Below are 16,864 nucleotides of genomic sequence, written 5' to 3'. Positions count from 1 at the left end.
CAACAGATCTAGTTCAAGATGTGAGTAGAGAATATAAACTCCAACTTTTATTTTTTAATCTATTTGAAAAACTGTTTCAGTTTTCAGGATGAGAATAGATTTTGACAGTATGGATAACTTTAACTGGTCTGACAATCAATTTCAAAGTTCAGTGATTTTCAGAGTGCTAGTAATATACATTAATGTTCAACTCATCAGTGATCAGACTCTGTGTAAAAATCTAGTGAGAAAATCTTTATAGCCAATCACATAAATGTATTTCATACACTGTGAAACATGATAATATTTTAATGGATTTTTAAAACTGTACCAGTTCCCCGTATAAAAGCATAATCCATCCTTCAAGTTACTGTAAAAACAGCATCTCCTAGGAACAATTTATACCCTGAACTAGTCCAAATAAAAAGGAAAAAAACATTATTTTAAAACCCTAAGGTATGGTATGAAGATAGTTTGGAGTTGTTTGAACATGAGTATAAAGTACTTCTAATTCACTGAATTTCAGAGTGGTAAGGGAGTTCTAATACTTTTGTGTCCTGGTGATCCTTGGAGTTCTGGTGAAGGTCATGAATCCATTCTCAGAATAATCTTTACTGAATAAATTCCATTGGCTTCTTTGTGCCTCTAGAATCAAATACAAATTATACTTGTTACTTAAGAATGGTTAACAACTATAGAGAGCTTTAAAATTTGCAAAGCACTTTACAAATATTATTGTATACTATCTTCAAAAGGATCCTTGAGGTGAGGGGAGAGGAGGTACTATTATTATCTGCCTTTTTACAGATGGGGATATTGAGGCCCTATAGCTATCTATTATTATTAACTGTGTCATTCAGGAAATGTTGCCTTCTTCTTATTCCTCACATATGATATTCTGTCTTCTGTCCCCATGCCTTTGAAAATGTAATCATCTTAATAACCATCATCCCAGATACACTCTTTCCTTCCATCTGCCTTGTAGAATTCCTAGTATCTTTCAGCTAAGACATCACCTTCTATAAAAAAACCTTTTCTTATTCCCTGAACAGCTAGTACTTATTGTTTTATCTGCATCTTTTGTCTACTCCTTGAGGCTCCTAGGTGGTGCTGTGATTTGGGGGATCAATTTATGAAGAGCTTGATACAATGTTTGATACATAGTGGGTGCTAAATGCCTAGTTCCTTCCCTTTCCCCTTCCCACTTCCTTCCTCCAATAGAATATAAGGTCTTTAAATGCAGGGAATATTTCACCTGTTCTTTGTTTCAAAGTAGCAGACTCCCAAGCATTCTTCTTGGTAAAGCTTTGGTGATTATTTGGTTGATTGTTATTCTTTGGTAGTTTCCATGAATCCTCTTCACTTTTGAAAATTTTTTTTCTCTCTTCAAGTCTAACCCAGTTAAATGGTTCTAATCCTTAGCATATAATGACATCTCTTATCAAGACTTAGAGAATGAAAGAATTTACAGTTACCAAGGACATTATTGGACTTTGTGTCATTGACCTTGAGACGAATCTTTCTTTTTCTGATAATCACCAGTTTAATAATCCATTGTCTGCCACAAAACTCTCCTCAAAAATAAAGAGCTATCATATTTGTTGGTTCTTAACACAACTGAAGAATTCCAATGACTTCCCATCTGCTGGAACCCAATTTTTGGTAAATGACCCTTTAAAATGACAAAGCTCTGATCATTTCTCCAATTAAAAGGAGAATCTTGTATAAAATGAAACATACAGAAACCAATCTGGATGAGCAGAGAGCTTCAGCCGGCTCTCTATATTACTCCATTTATCTTCCCCTGTCTACTTTCTTCTCAGTTGTAAGATGAGAGGGAAATGAGCAGGGAGTACTTTGGTGCTCTCTGTTTGTCGACATCATTGAGTATTTCTTCCTATTTACGTAATGTTCTGAGTGTAAAATGCTTTGTTAACATCACCACCCCCTGCAGTTTCCAGCAGGCAGCAACCCCTACTGTCAAATAGGGCTTAGCATTAATAAATCTAATCACTTGGTTTAGGAAACAATCAACTCAGCCCTAACATTCTCCCAGAAAACTTTAGTGCAAGCTGGTAAAGCATATATAATATTAAAAGAATCTATGAATAAATTTTACATTTATATATTAAATATATCTAGTGGAATGTGCAAATATGGATTTTTCACTTATGTAAAACTGTGTATGTGGCACCAGAAATAAATATTTTGTTTGTTTGTTTGTTTTTTCCCCTAGAACCAACACATACTCTCCCTATCATCTACCCTTGAAGATAGGATAGGAGGAAATATTCACTACCAATGCAGGTAGAAAATGTGTAGCTTAAAGACCAACCTAGAGTATAAAGATAGTGACCTGCTGAAGGACAGAAAAATCAGTATATGCAAGAGGTGGTCAGGTCTCCCTGGCTTTTTATGCCAGCTCCTTATCTTCTTTGTCAAGCTTCTAATGTAAAGGAAGCTATTAATCCGACAAAGTCACAAAAAAGAAATCTGTTTAAACTTAATTCAGCAAACATCTATTAATCATTTACTATGTACAAGAAATTGTAGACCACACCTGTCCAGGAAATTCTAGGAGATATCAACCACACCTACTGATTCCCTGCCTCAATTCAAAAGTGAGGTCAAATTGGACCATCTATGGAGACTTTTCTTGCCACCCTCCCAAAACTGACTCCTAGCAATTTTCCTCTGAGATTATTTTTCATTTACTCTGTAAATATCTTTTATGTACATAGCTATTTTCATATGACTTCTCCCATTTGGTTAGGGCATGGCTACTTTTTTGAATGATTTTGAAATGAGGGGATGGGCACATAAACTCTGAGAACATTAGACACATCAAAATTCATTAAGGAATATTGTATACAAACCCTAATAAATGTATTTATTTTTTAATAGGATAGTAAGCTAGCCAATTTATGAATGGTAGAATCAGCAAGATTTTGGTGTTAAGGAGACAATCATTAGAATTAGATAAATAATATGATAATATGGAATTCTCACTGTAGTTTAAAATCTGGGAAAGATCTATATATCCCTTCAAATTTCCTTTTATTTTGAAATGTTCCAAACTTTTATATTCCTAGATTCTGTAGAACATCAAGCCTTAGGCCTAGCTCCTCCTTGACTCTGCCTTGAAAATGTCATTGTGAAGAAAGAAGCCTTCCTGTCCATTTCTTTTGTTTCCTTTGTTTTATCTTGAATACTGTACAATTCTTTAAACTGTTTCTGAGGAGTAAAAGTGACCTAAAATTTAAATGGAGAAAGTGTTTGGTGCTCTTTTCACTAGGTAGTTAATAGGCAAACTAAATTACCCAGCCAGTGAGAGTGAGAAGAGTAAACAGTTTTCCAAAAGTAATTAGACAAGTGCTGTACTTAAAAGACAAACTAAGGCACCACAGAATTGCCTGCTGCACCTTGGTGACAATGAGACTGCCAGTGGCTTCCTGGCCTCCTCCTGTTTGTGAATTTCCTGAGCTTCTCTTATCTTCCACTTAATACTGTTTTATAGCAAAACACTATCACAGCAGCATATCACATTTTTTTCCACTGAAGCATCCACCTTCTCAAAAATATGGAAAGCATTAAATGTGTAGGTGGAAATCCTTTATTGCTAAGCCAAATTAAAAGATGGACATACTGTAATTTTCCATCACAGTGGGAACACTGGAAAAAAAATATTTCTTAAAGTGGCATTTTCTTGTATCTGCTAATATGCCATAAAGTGTACTTTCTAATTAAAACTTTTAAATGACTTTAATTACTGAAATAAAAAAGGACCTATGTCAAAATGATCCCCATGTGCACCAAGTGAGTATTAGAATGGGGGTCACGAGTTTGTATAGTAACTGTAGCAGATAAAACCTCAAAATGCAATGGGAAAATCACGAACAAAACATTTAATATGTTTCTTTCTTGTTACTCAAAATTTTACTTGATTTTGTACTTATCTTGGGTAGATATCAACCTGGCCTTAGAGTAAGTAGATGAGTTCAAGTCTCACTTATGACACATACTGCCTTTTTAATCCTAGGCATATCATTTAATCTCTTAGTGTCCCAGCAATGGTCTCAAATTATAAGTTACTGAAGGGTCACCAATCTGCATCTGTGTAGAATCCTCAATAACCAGGAAATTATAGGCCTGAACTCAAAACAAGTAAGCTCTCAATGTAAAAGAGATAGATTCATTTCTCAAAAATTTCCTTTGATCATTATAAATAAAATTTCCCAAACAAGAAGCATAAAAGATATTCTTATGTTTTGAGGAAGAAAAATCCTGCTCCTCTTGCTGCCTTTTCCTACTTATGATCCTATTCTACACATTTTTACTAGGATTTTTCAGTTAGTGGAGAGAGTCAATCTATCAGCATTGTTGATTACTATAACAAAAATTCTTTCCCTTGCTTTTAGCAAATATAATTGTTCCAAGAGTTATTAAAATATCATTTCATATTGAATTTTATTATTTCTCAGAGGGACTATGACAGTCAATAGGATTAAAATGTTAGAAAGATGGGAGTTCAAATCCTTCCTCAGACAATTAGCTGTTTAACTCAGGGCAAGTCATTTAACCTTTCTTGGTTTCTATTTCCTCATTTATAAAATGTGGATGATAGTATCTCTCATATCACAAGATGATTGTGAGAACTGAATTCAATAAAACATATTGCACTTTGAAAATAATGAAGAACTATGTAATCTATTGAGTCATAAATACACAGAAATTTTAGTATTTTGTGAGATGTTCCATGAATGGTGATAGAGACAGACTGCTTGTATGACATTCAGAAAGGCCTGAGTTAGAATTTCTGCTCAAATATTTCTTGTCTGTTTTACCCTGACTCAGTCATTTTTCCCTTCTATCTTGAGTCCCTCATATGTTAAATGTGGATAACTACAATGCTGCCTCACAGAGTCGTTATGAGGTCATCAAGTGAGACAACATTCATCAAGTACAAGGACTGTATCCCTTGTTGTTGATAGCTGCAACAACACAAGAAAACTTTGATATGATTGTAGAAGTATATCCAGAGTGGGTTATGGAATATGAATCACTTAAAAGAGCCCTGATCATAGAAAGCTACCAGGGAAGATCAAAACACAAACTCAGAAGAGAACAGCAATGTCAAAATGCCTACATGTACAGCTTAAAAGGGAATATAGTCTCAATCCCAAAAAGTCCTCTAGAAAGAGCTCAAAAGTGATTTTAAAAATCAAGTGTGGTAGAAGAAAAATTGGGGGAAAATGAGAGTTATACAAGAGAATTAGGAAAAAAAGAGAGTCAATAGTTTGGAAAAGGAAGGAGAAAAATTGACTGAAGAAAATAACTCCTTAAAAAATATAAGTGGCCAAGTGGGTGAAAGTAAATCCACTGGGGAAAAAAAAAAACTTTTTTAAAAGTAGAATTGGATAAATGGAAACGGAGGCATAAAAGGTAACTGAAAAAATAATTTCTGCAAAATTAAAAATGGCAATTCAAAGGTAATGACTCTGAGATATTATGAATCTGTTAAAATCAAAGGAATGAAAAAATAGAAGAAAATTTAAAATACCTCATTGGAAAAAAAATTGACCTGGAAAATACATCCAGAAGATAATTTAAAAATTATTGGACTACCCAAAGGCCATGACCAAAAATGATCCTGCACAGCATTTTTAAAGAAATTATCAAGGAAAACTCTCCTGATATCCTAGAACCAGATGCTAAAATAGTCATTGAAAGAATTCGTTGATTATAGCCTGAAAGAGATCCCAAAATGAAAATTCCAAGGAATATTCTAACCAAATTCCAGGATTATCAGGTCAATGAGAAAATACTGCAAACAGTCAGAAAGAAGCAATTCAAATACAAAGGATTACTGTCAGGATTACACAGGACATAGCAGCTTCTACATCAAAGAGTCAGAGGGTTGGAATATGATATTGTGAAAGTCAAAAGAGCTTAGATTACAACCAAGAATCAACTACCCAGTGAAATTAAGCACAGTCTTTCAAGACAGAAGATGGACATTCAATGAAGTAGGGTACTTTAAAGCTTTTCTGATGAAACGACTGGAGGTGAACATAAAATATGATCTTCAAATACAAGATTCAAGACAAGCATAAAAAGGTAAATAAGAAAGAAAAAAACCAAACCAAAACACATTATTCAATGAGATTTAAACAGTTTTTGCTACATGGGAAGATGGTACTTTTAAATCTTGAGAACCGTATCTCTTTAAGGGCAGTTAGAAGGAGGAGAGCAGAGAGTATAAATTTACTTTGATGTGATGATGTAAAAAATAAGGTTTTTAAAAAAAGAATTGTCTTGAGAGAACAGAAAAGAAGGAAGCAGAATAGGGTAAATTATATCACACTAAGAGGCACAAAAGATCTATTATAGTAGAAGGAAAGAAACAATGGAGTGAGCATTGTTTGAACCTTTCATTAGATTTGGCTCAAATAGAGAATAGCATACATACTTAGATCTGTGCAGAAATTTATCTTACACTATAAGGAACTAGGAGTGGGAAAGTGAAAGAAAAAGGGGAGTTGAAAGAAGGGAAGCAGTAGATAGAAGAAAAAAGTGGTGAGGAGGAACAGTGTGAGAGAGAAAAACACAAATGGGGGAAAATAGAATGGAGTGAGTCAGTGATCATAACCATGAATGTGAATGACAATAGAAGTGAATAGCAGAGTGGATTAAAAGCCAGAATCATGAAATATGTTGTTTATAAGAAACACATTTGAAAGACAGTGATACAAACACAATAAAGCAGAATATATTATGCTTCAGTTGAAGTTAAAATAAATGGGTAGCAATCTTGATCTCAGACAAAGTAAAAGCAAAATTAGTTTTAATTAAAAAAGATAAGACAGTAAACTATATTTCACTAAAGAAGTACCATAGAGACTGAAGTAATATCATACACACACACACACACACACACACACACACACACACTCATCAAGTAGTGGAGCATCCAAATTTTTAGAAGAGAAATTAAGTAACTTACAAGAAGGAATATGAATGAGGTCTATATTATACTAGTGGGGGACTTCAGCTTCCATCTTTCATAACCAAATTAATCTCACCATAAAATAAACAAGAAAGAAATTAAGAAGGTGTGAGGGAAAGCAAGGTAGCACCTTTTGCCATTTTTTTGCTTGTACCAAGAAGTATAATGCCTCTGAATTATGTGATTAAGGAGGATCTTTCTCACCCATTGTTGGGTCTGGGAAGATTTGTAGGAAGGTGCACACTTTTGTGAATGAGGCACTTGTTCTCAGGGGATATAATGCCCTCTGGCTTTAAAAAGTGTATAAAGCCTCTGAGATATGGTTTTGGTTTGGGGCTTAGGTTCTGAAAGAAGGTTTGTGTGATGCATGAGGCTGTGGGAAGCCACTAAACAGCCCCCCCTCCCCGTAGGCCCCCCCCCTCCGAAAACCCAGATGTTGGTTCTTCCCTCTCTAGTTAATATATATGTGTATTAATGGTCAGATATTTTGGAAGCATGTCTGTTGACTCTTGATTTCTCTGTATTTTCTCTGAAGTTCAAAGGGGTGACTTTTCCCCCTGAACTAACTGAATGATTCATGAGCTTGATTAAAGTAATTGTTAACCCTCAACAGCTGCCTTTCCTTTTAGAGAAGCAGATGAAAGAACCTGTGATAGTAGGCCACCCTGTGTATGTTAGGATGCTTTGTGATATAGAAGGTGAAAATAATTTGGAAAGGTTAGATATAATATATATCTGAAGAAAAATTGAATGGTGGTATAAAGAAATACATGTTTTCCCCTCAATGGTACATGGTACCTACACCAAAAAAATTCACCATGTTTTAGGGGATAAAAAGCTCACATTCCAATGTAGAAAGGAAGAAATATTAAATGCATTCTTTTCAGATCAAGATGCAATAAAAATTACATATATTAAAGAGCCATGCAAAACTAAATCAAAAATAAATTGGAAACTGAATAATCTAATCCTAAAATATAAGTACATCAAAGGACTCATCATAGAAACAATCAATAATTTCATCAAAGAGAATCACAGTAATGAGACAACATACCAAAATATATGGGATGCAGCCAAAGGGGTTGTTAGGGGAAATTTTATATCTCTAAATGCTTATATGCATAAAATAATAAAGAGCATGTCAAAGAATAGGGAATGCAATTAGAAAAGCTAAAAAAGGAACAAATTAAAAGTCCCCATCAAATTTGAAATTCTGAAAATCAAAGGACAGGTTAATGAAATTTAAGGTAAGCAAACTATTGAACCAATAAATAAATCTAAGAGCTGTTTTTTTGGAAAAAAATGATAATGAACTAGATAAGTTTTTAATTCATTTGATTTTTAGAAAAGAAAGAAGAAAATGAAATTATCACTAATAAAAATGAAAAGAGTCAATCCATCACTAATGAAGAGCAAATTAAAACAGTAATTAGATGGTATTTTGCCAAACATATGCCAATACATCTGACAATTTAAGTGAAATGGATGAATATTACATGTAAATAATATATATAATATATATGTATGTATATATGTGTTTGTGTATATGTATATATGTTTGTGTGTATAAATATATATACACACACACACACATATATATATATATATTATTCATCCATTTCACTTAGATTGTCAAATGTATTGGTACATACATATATATGTATATACATATATACACACATATGTATATATGTATGTGCATGTGTGTATGTATATACATATGTATACATATACATATATATATATATATATATATATTTAAATGGCCTGAATTAATAGAAGAGGAAATAAAATATTTATATGAGACCATTTCATAGAAAGAAATTGAAGAAGCCATAAATGAATTCCCTAGGACAAAAAATATCTCCAGAATCAGATGGATTGGAAAGTGAATTCTATGAAACATTTAAAGAACAATTAATTGTAATGCTATATAAACTATGTGGAAAAACAGGTGAAGGAGACCTACCAGATTCCTTTTATGATACAGATGTGGTGCTGATACCTAAACCACAAAGAAAGAGCCAAAAGAAAGAAAATTATATACCAATTTCCCTAATGAATATAGATGCAAAAATTAAATTTTAACTATTTAAATTTAGCAGTTTAAATTTATCAATTTATCACCCTTATAATTAATCACTGTGATCAAGTGGTTTATTCCAGGAATGCAGACCTGGTTTAATATTAGGAAAAGTATTCACATATTTCACCATATCAGTAAAATAAAACAATAAAAGAATAATTTGATTATCTCAATAGATGCAGAAAAGGCCTTTGACAAACTACAACACCGATTACAATTAAAAAGACTAGAGAGAATAGAAATAAATTCAGCTCTCCTTGCAATGTTCCGTAATGTCTATCTAAATCCATCAATAAGCATTTTATGTAATGGGGATAGGCTAAAAGCTTTCCAGTAAAATCAGATATGAAATAAGGATGGCCATTATCACCACTATTATTCAATGTTTTACGAAAAATGTGAGATTTAGCAATGAGATGAAAAAAATTGAAGCAATGAGAATAGGCAACAAGGAAACAAAGCTATTGCTCATTATAGATGATATGATGATATATTAGAAAATCACAGAGAATCCTTTAAAATCACTTGAAATAACTAACTACTTTAAACAAGTTGTAGGCTGTGAAACAAATCCACATAAACCATAAGCATTTCCACATATTACAAGCAAAGTTCAGTAGAAAGCAATAGAGAAATTCCATTTTAAGTGACTGTAGATAATATATAATATTTGGTAGTCCACTTGCCAAGACAAACTCAGCAACTCAATGAACAGAAATTAAAAAAAAATTCTCACACCAATAAAGTTAGATCCAAACAATTAGAAAAAATATTAATTTCTCTTGCATAAGCCATAAAAATGATAATTTAACCTATATTAATTTACTTATTCAGTGCCATTCTAATCAAACTACCAAAAATATTTTATGGAGCTAGCAAAAAGTAGCAAAATTCATCTGGAAGAAAAAAATCAAGGATTGCAAAGTAATTAATGAAAAATGCAAAGGAAGGTATAGCTACAGCAATTCTAATATGATATTACAAATCAGCGATCGTCAGGATAAGAAATAGAGTGGTAGATCAATGGAATAGATTAGGTACACAAGACACAGTAGTAAACGACTGTAGTAATCTGCTGTCTAATAAATCCAAAGACTCCAGCTTCTGGGATAAGAACTCACTACTTGACAAAAGCTATTGAGAAAACTGGAAAATACATGGCAGAAACTAGGCATAAACCAACTTCTCACAACCTATAACAAAATAAGGTCAAAATGGGTATTTGAATTACATATAAAGGGTGATACTACAACCAAATTAGAAGAGCAAAGGATATTTACCTGTCAGATCTATGGAGAAAAGAAGAAATTATGACACAACAAAGAGAACATTATGAAATGGAAAATGTATAATTATGATTACATTAAATTTAAAAAGGGTTTGCCTAAACAAAACAAACGTAACCAAGATTAGGAGTAATGCAGAAAGCTGGAAAATACGTTTATACTGTTTTTTTTTTTCCTGTTGAAGTCTTAATTTCTCAAATATATAGAGAACTGAGTCAAATTTATAAGATTATAAGTCATTCCCCAATTAACACATGGTCAAAGCATATGAGTAGGCAGTTTTCAGATACAGAAATTAAAGCTGTCTAGAGTCATATAAAGAATGCTCTAAATCACTATTGATTAGGGAAATACAAATTAAAGGAACTCTGAGGTACCACTTCATATGTATCAGATTGGTTAATATGACAGAAAAGAAAAATAATAAATATTGGAGAAGATGTGGGAAAATTAGGACATTAATGCACTGTTGAAAAAGTTGTGAACTGATCCAATCATTCCGGAGAACATTTGACACTATGCCCAAAGGGTAATCAATCTGTTTATGCCCTTTGATCAAGAAATACTACAACTTTGTCTGTATCTCAAAGAGATCATAAAAAATGGAAAAGGACAACATGTATAAAAATATTTATAGCAGCTCTTTTTGTGGTGGCAAAGAATTGGAAATTGAGGGAATGCCTATCAGTTGGGGAATGGCTGAACAAGCTTGTTATATGAATGTAATGGAATATTATTGTGCTATAAGAAACGATGAACAGGTGGATGTCAGAAAAACTTCAAAAGATTTACATGAATTGATGTTGATTGAAGTGTGCAGAATCAGGAGAACACTGTTCATAATAAATACAACATTGTGTGATGAAAAACTTTGATTGCCTTAACTCTTCTCAGCAGTACAATGATGTAATATGATTCCAAAAGACTCATGCAGAAAATGATATCCATATCCAGAGAAAAAACTGTGCAGTTTGAATGCAGATCTAATCATTAGTTTCACTTTTTTTTATTTTTTCCTTTTGTTCTGTTTCTTCTTTCACAACATGACTAATATGTTTACATGATTACACAAATATAAGTTATGTCAAATTATGTGCCGTCTTGGGGAAAGGGTGGGGTGGGATGGGAAGGAGGGAGAAAAATATTAAACTCAAAATTTTACAAAAATGAATGTTGAATATTATCTTTACATGTCATTGGAAAAATAAACTATTATTTTAATCTCCTGAGATTTTTTCTTAATATTTCTCCTAGCAACTTTATATTTTAATTTTGATTCAACCAGCTTGGCATTTTGTATGATGTGCTCTACATATAAGTTAAATAAATAAGATGATAATCTAAATACTTATAATATTCCTTTTCTAGTCTTAAACTTATTAGTGGTTTCATATTTGCTTTTTTTCATACTTACTTTTAACTGTTGCTTCCTTGCCCACATGTAGTTTTCTGCACAATTAAGATGATCTGGTAATCCTGTCTCTTTGAGGATTTGACATATTTTGTTTTGATCCACACCAAGGATTTAGGATAGTTAATGAAGCATTAGATTTTTTTCTGGAATTTCCTTGCTTTCTCCATAACCTAGCAAATGTTGGCAATTTTATCTCCAGTTCCTTTACCTCTTTGAAAATCAGCTTGCTTTTCTGTTAGTGCTTGGTTCACATATGACTAAAGCCAAACTTGCAGAATATTAAGCATAGTCTTGCTATCTTGTGAAATTAATGCAATTGTTTGTTAATCTGAACAGTCTTTAGTATTTCCCTTCTTTAGTATTGGGATGGAAACTGATCTTTTTTAATCCAGTGACCACTGTTGAGTTTTTCAAATTTGATTACATACTGACATCATCATTTCAGATTTTAAATAGTTCAGCTGTAATCCCATCACCCCGACTAGCCCAATTGTTAGCAAGGATTCCTAAGCCCCACTTCATTTTCCAAGATGTTAGACTCTAGATGAGTAACCACATACTACTCCGGTTATCAATGATGTTAAAATATTTCTTGTATAATTCTTCTGTCTATTCTTGTCACTTCTTAATCTCTCCTACTTTTGTTAAATCTTTTCAATTTTTGTCTTTTATCATGTATATTACATTTTAAAATTTGACTTTATTTATAAAAGATGTTATAGGTCTTTGTAGAACTGATCAACTTTGGCTTCTTGGGCATCAGTTACTAGAGAATAGACTTCTATTACTGTGACATTGAATGATTTCCCTGTGATTTAGACAGATACCATTATGACATCTGTGAGATTATAGCACAGTACTGTTTTTCTCACCTTTTTGCAGACTACTCCACCTCTTTGAAGAAATTCTTGCCCACAGTACTGCATGTAATGATCACTTGAATTCAATTTAATCATCCTTTTCACTGAAATAACCTGCACCCAAGATACTGATGTTTCATCTTTCATCTCCTATTTAAGCACATCCAGATTACTTTGGCTCTCATTTACTTCTATAGTATTCCACCCTTTATCTCCACTCACACAGCTACTACCTTAGTTCAGGCTCCTTTCAACCCTCATCCATATCACTGCAAGAATCTCCTGACTGATCTTACCACAAATATTTCACCATTCCAATTCATTCTACAAACTATTATCAAATCAATCATCCTTACAGGGCAGCAAGGTGGCTCAATAGTTAGAGAACTGGTTTTGGAGTCAGGAAAACATGAGTTCAAATCCACTCTCAGACACTTTTGAGCTGTGTGATGCTGGGAAATTCACATAACCTCTGATTGCCTGACAAAATGGATCCACTGGATATACTAGAAGAAGAATAGGTAAACCATTCTGGTATCTTAGCCAAGAAAACTCCAAATAGGGTCACAAAGAATAGGACATGACTGAAACATCTAATCAAAAACTGCAACAACAATATTCCCTAAGCATAAACCTGACCATGTTACTCCCCTACTCAATCAAAAGCAGGGACTTCAAACTGCCTCTGTGATAAAATATGAACTTCTAAATTTAAATTTAAAGCCAGTAGAACATGACTATAAGAAAATAGAAGTCAATTCATGAGTGCAGATGATCTAATTACATCTACCTACCTCGGAGTTACATGACAAAGTAAAGGAAACACAGGACCTGTATTCAGAAAAACATAAGTTCAAATCCAGTCTCAGACATTTAGCCATGGGATCCTAGGTAATTTGCTTGATCTATTTCTGCTTCTTCAGTTGTAAGCTGAAGATAGTAATAGAACTTGCCACACCTGATTCATATGAGGCTCAAATAAGATACCATTAGTAAAACATTTGGCACAGTTGTTAGTAAATAGAAGGCACTTAAATGTTCCTGTCTTTCCCTGGTCCTTGAAATTCCTTATAACAGATGTCCAGCTATCTGTTTTACCTGGTTGCCTTTTGATGCTACTGATGAACTTTATGACCTTAGATGAATTACTTTTGCCCTCTGAGTCTCAGGTCTCTCAACTCTAAAATGAGAAGGCTGGATTCTTCCATCCTTAAGAGTTCTTTATCTCTGTTCCTTTGAGTCTACATATGAAGTTTGCACTGCAGTTTTATATTAAATTTTATGAATGGCAGGAGGCTGAGAATGACATATGAAATGAAATATTTCTTCCCACAGACCTAAAACTGTAGAAGCAGAGGCTCAATTTATACTAACTCATGCCACATCTCAAGTAATTCAGGAATATAAATCTTACAGAACATTAAAAAATGCTTCTGTTCTGTTTTCCTTTCAATATGGATTTATTGATATTCTTTGCATAGGCCTCTTGTCATACACAGTAAAACAGAACCAATTCCTAGGTACATCTCCAAGGTTAGAGACCTCAAATGTGAGCTGAAAATATTTATTTTCAAAAGATGTTAGTATTGGATGAGATTTTATGGGAAGTGATTCTATATATGTTCTTAGTCAGAGGAAAGATTTTCTTTTTCAGAACATGTATTTCTAGTTTTAAAAATCTGTTTCTGATATTTTAAAAATAGGATCAATTTAACTCGTGAAACTATAAATTCAGAGCTGACAAGCACCTTAGAGGTGATTGAATCCTACCCTCTCAATTTACAGTTGAGGTAAATGAATGCCAACCATGATTGGTAGCTTGTCCAAAGTCACATAGCTTAAGTAAGTCATAAAATGAAGAGATAAATATATGAGGAGAAAAAAATGGAAGGAGAATAAACAGCTTATAAGAGAAATCTGAAATTTCACCAAGGAACCAGATAGCCTAAAACAGCATGGAGTAAATGAGACTCAAAAACATAAAGAAATATTAGAACAAAGTCAAAAGAACAAAACATGTAAGTTATCCACTATCAACAACTGACTTGGGAAACAGGAAAAGAAAAGATCTTTCAAGTGTTATGAACTCCCTATAAAGTATGATAGGATACAAGATCTAGATAGCATGTTTCAAGAAATAACGGAATACTTCCTCAAACTATTAGAAGTTGAGGGCAAAGTGAAAACAGAATGAATTTATAGGCCATCAGATGAAACTCAAAACTATGATTTCAAATTCGTTAATATCTCACTCCATATCTACATATCCCTTCACAAAGCCCTCTAGAATTCTAGGTGCATAAGCCACCACTTCTTTTCATCTTCCTTTTTCATTTTTCCCAACTTCTGGCACTCTTATAGACCTGAGTCACACCAAATGAGACAGCCTCCCTCAATAATTGTTACACTACTAATAGTACTTTCTTTCATGCCTCCAGATTCATTGGTTTCAATAAGGGAGTCAGAATACTCCTTGCTCCCTTTTACCATTTCCAGACTCTCTCTTCACCAACATGATTCAGTGACCTCTCCTCCTTGATCTTTCATTCTAACTGAATTATAAACTAATCCATATCCTTGTGAAGCTTACCTATCAGCCTTCAAGGCATTCTTTCTTCCTGTGACTAACATATGTTGTTTTCCTTTCCACCACAAGTCCTTCCCTCATTCTAAAGTATTTCTATATACATATTGATGCTTGATCAAATAGTTGCTCATGCAATCCACTTTAGATACATAAAACATCTCCATGCCCTTAATCTTATCATTTCTCACAAGAGTTCCTTCCATTGGTATGTTGATCATGTATAAAACTATTTCATCTAATAAGTCTTTAATCACAAAATATTTCTTTTTGCTTTATGCCTCCTAATCCTGTTCTTCATCCTCATGGTGACCTCTCTTCTCACCATCCTTTAGTTATTTTCTAGGAAATCACTCCAGCATTCTTCACAACATCCTCTTTCCTTATCTCTATATCCTGGGTAAACTAATTCTGCACTAAACTGTCTTTAACTTTAGTATCCCATGTGATCTTTTCCTATGAATGACAGTGACTTTACATATGCTAATTGTGGATTACTCCTACCATCTATCTATTTTGTTTATATTTGTGTGATGCTGAACAGAGCTGGAGGAAATCACAAAATTATATCAACTGGGTCCATTATTAGGTTATACTATTTAATCTCTATTGGACCCTCACTTCTGAAAGGTAATAGTTCTACTCCTATATAATTTATTCACTACCATTTCTTACAATGATTGATCCAAACCTTCATTTTTTTTCCTCAAGTCTCTCAAAGGATAATTTCCCCAGATTTGTCAGATGAAGGCCTCATGTCTCCATGCAGCCTGGAAATGGAACCATGCCTCCCTTATTCTTAAACATAAACAAACCAATGAAAAGCTCATTATTGAATTCTGACATACCTGCTAGCACATACTCCACATTTACTCTCCCATTCACAGCTTAACTCCTTTACAAGGAGTTAATCCAGGTGCCACTCCTTCCTTCCTTCTCAGTTTCTTCCAAATTATACAGTATTATTTCCAAACTCATCATTACAAGGAAACTGTCCTCTTCAGTGCTAACATTGATCTCTTAACTGTCAAATCTAATGACCTTTTCTCATACTTTATCTTTCTTGAGGTTGCTCTAGCAATGCTCACCTTCTCCTCCTGACTATGGTCTCCTTTCTAGGTATTTATGACACTGATTTCTCTTGGTTCTTGTCCTTTCTACCTGACAACTAGATCTCATTCTCCTTTTCTGCTTCTGCATCTTTTCTTGCCTACTAACCATGGGTATCCATCAAGGTTCTGCCCTAGACTTTCTACTTTTCCTCAGTTGATGATATCAGGTCTCATAAGTTGAGCTATGTAGTCATTTATAGGCAGATGATTCCCAGATTTTTGTATTGAAACAATCCTTCTCCTGAGTTTCATTCACCCATCAACATCTGCCTTTTCAGTATCTCAAATTGGTCATCCCCTAGGAATCTCAAAACTCAAAATATCAGAAACAGAAATCATTGTTTATCACTCTCCTTTTTTTTGAAACTCTGATTATTTCCAAGGAAATGTTCTTCCTTCCAGTCAATCAAATGTTAGTGTCACTCTTGTTTACTCCAAAAATCCAATGCATTGAAAAATATTGTCATGCATATATTTACAACATATCTCACATAAATCCCCTCACTCCATTCACAAAGCCATAACCCAATTTACCTG

The sequence above is a fragment of the Notamacropus eugenii genome, chromosome 6 (genome assembly GCF_028372415.1).
Source record: "Notamacropus eugenii isolate mMacEug1 chromosome 6, mMacEug1.pri_v2, whole genome shotgun sequence".
In the NCBI taxonomy this organism is placed as follows: domain Eukaryota; kingdom Metazoa; phylum Chordata; class Mammalia; order Diprotodontia; family Macropodidae; genus Notamacropus; species Notamacropus eugenii.
Note: the sequence above shows the minus strand (reverse complement) of the source record.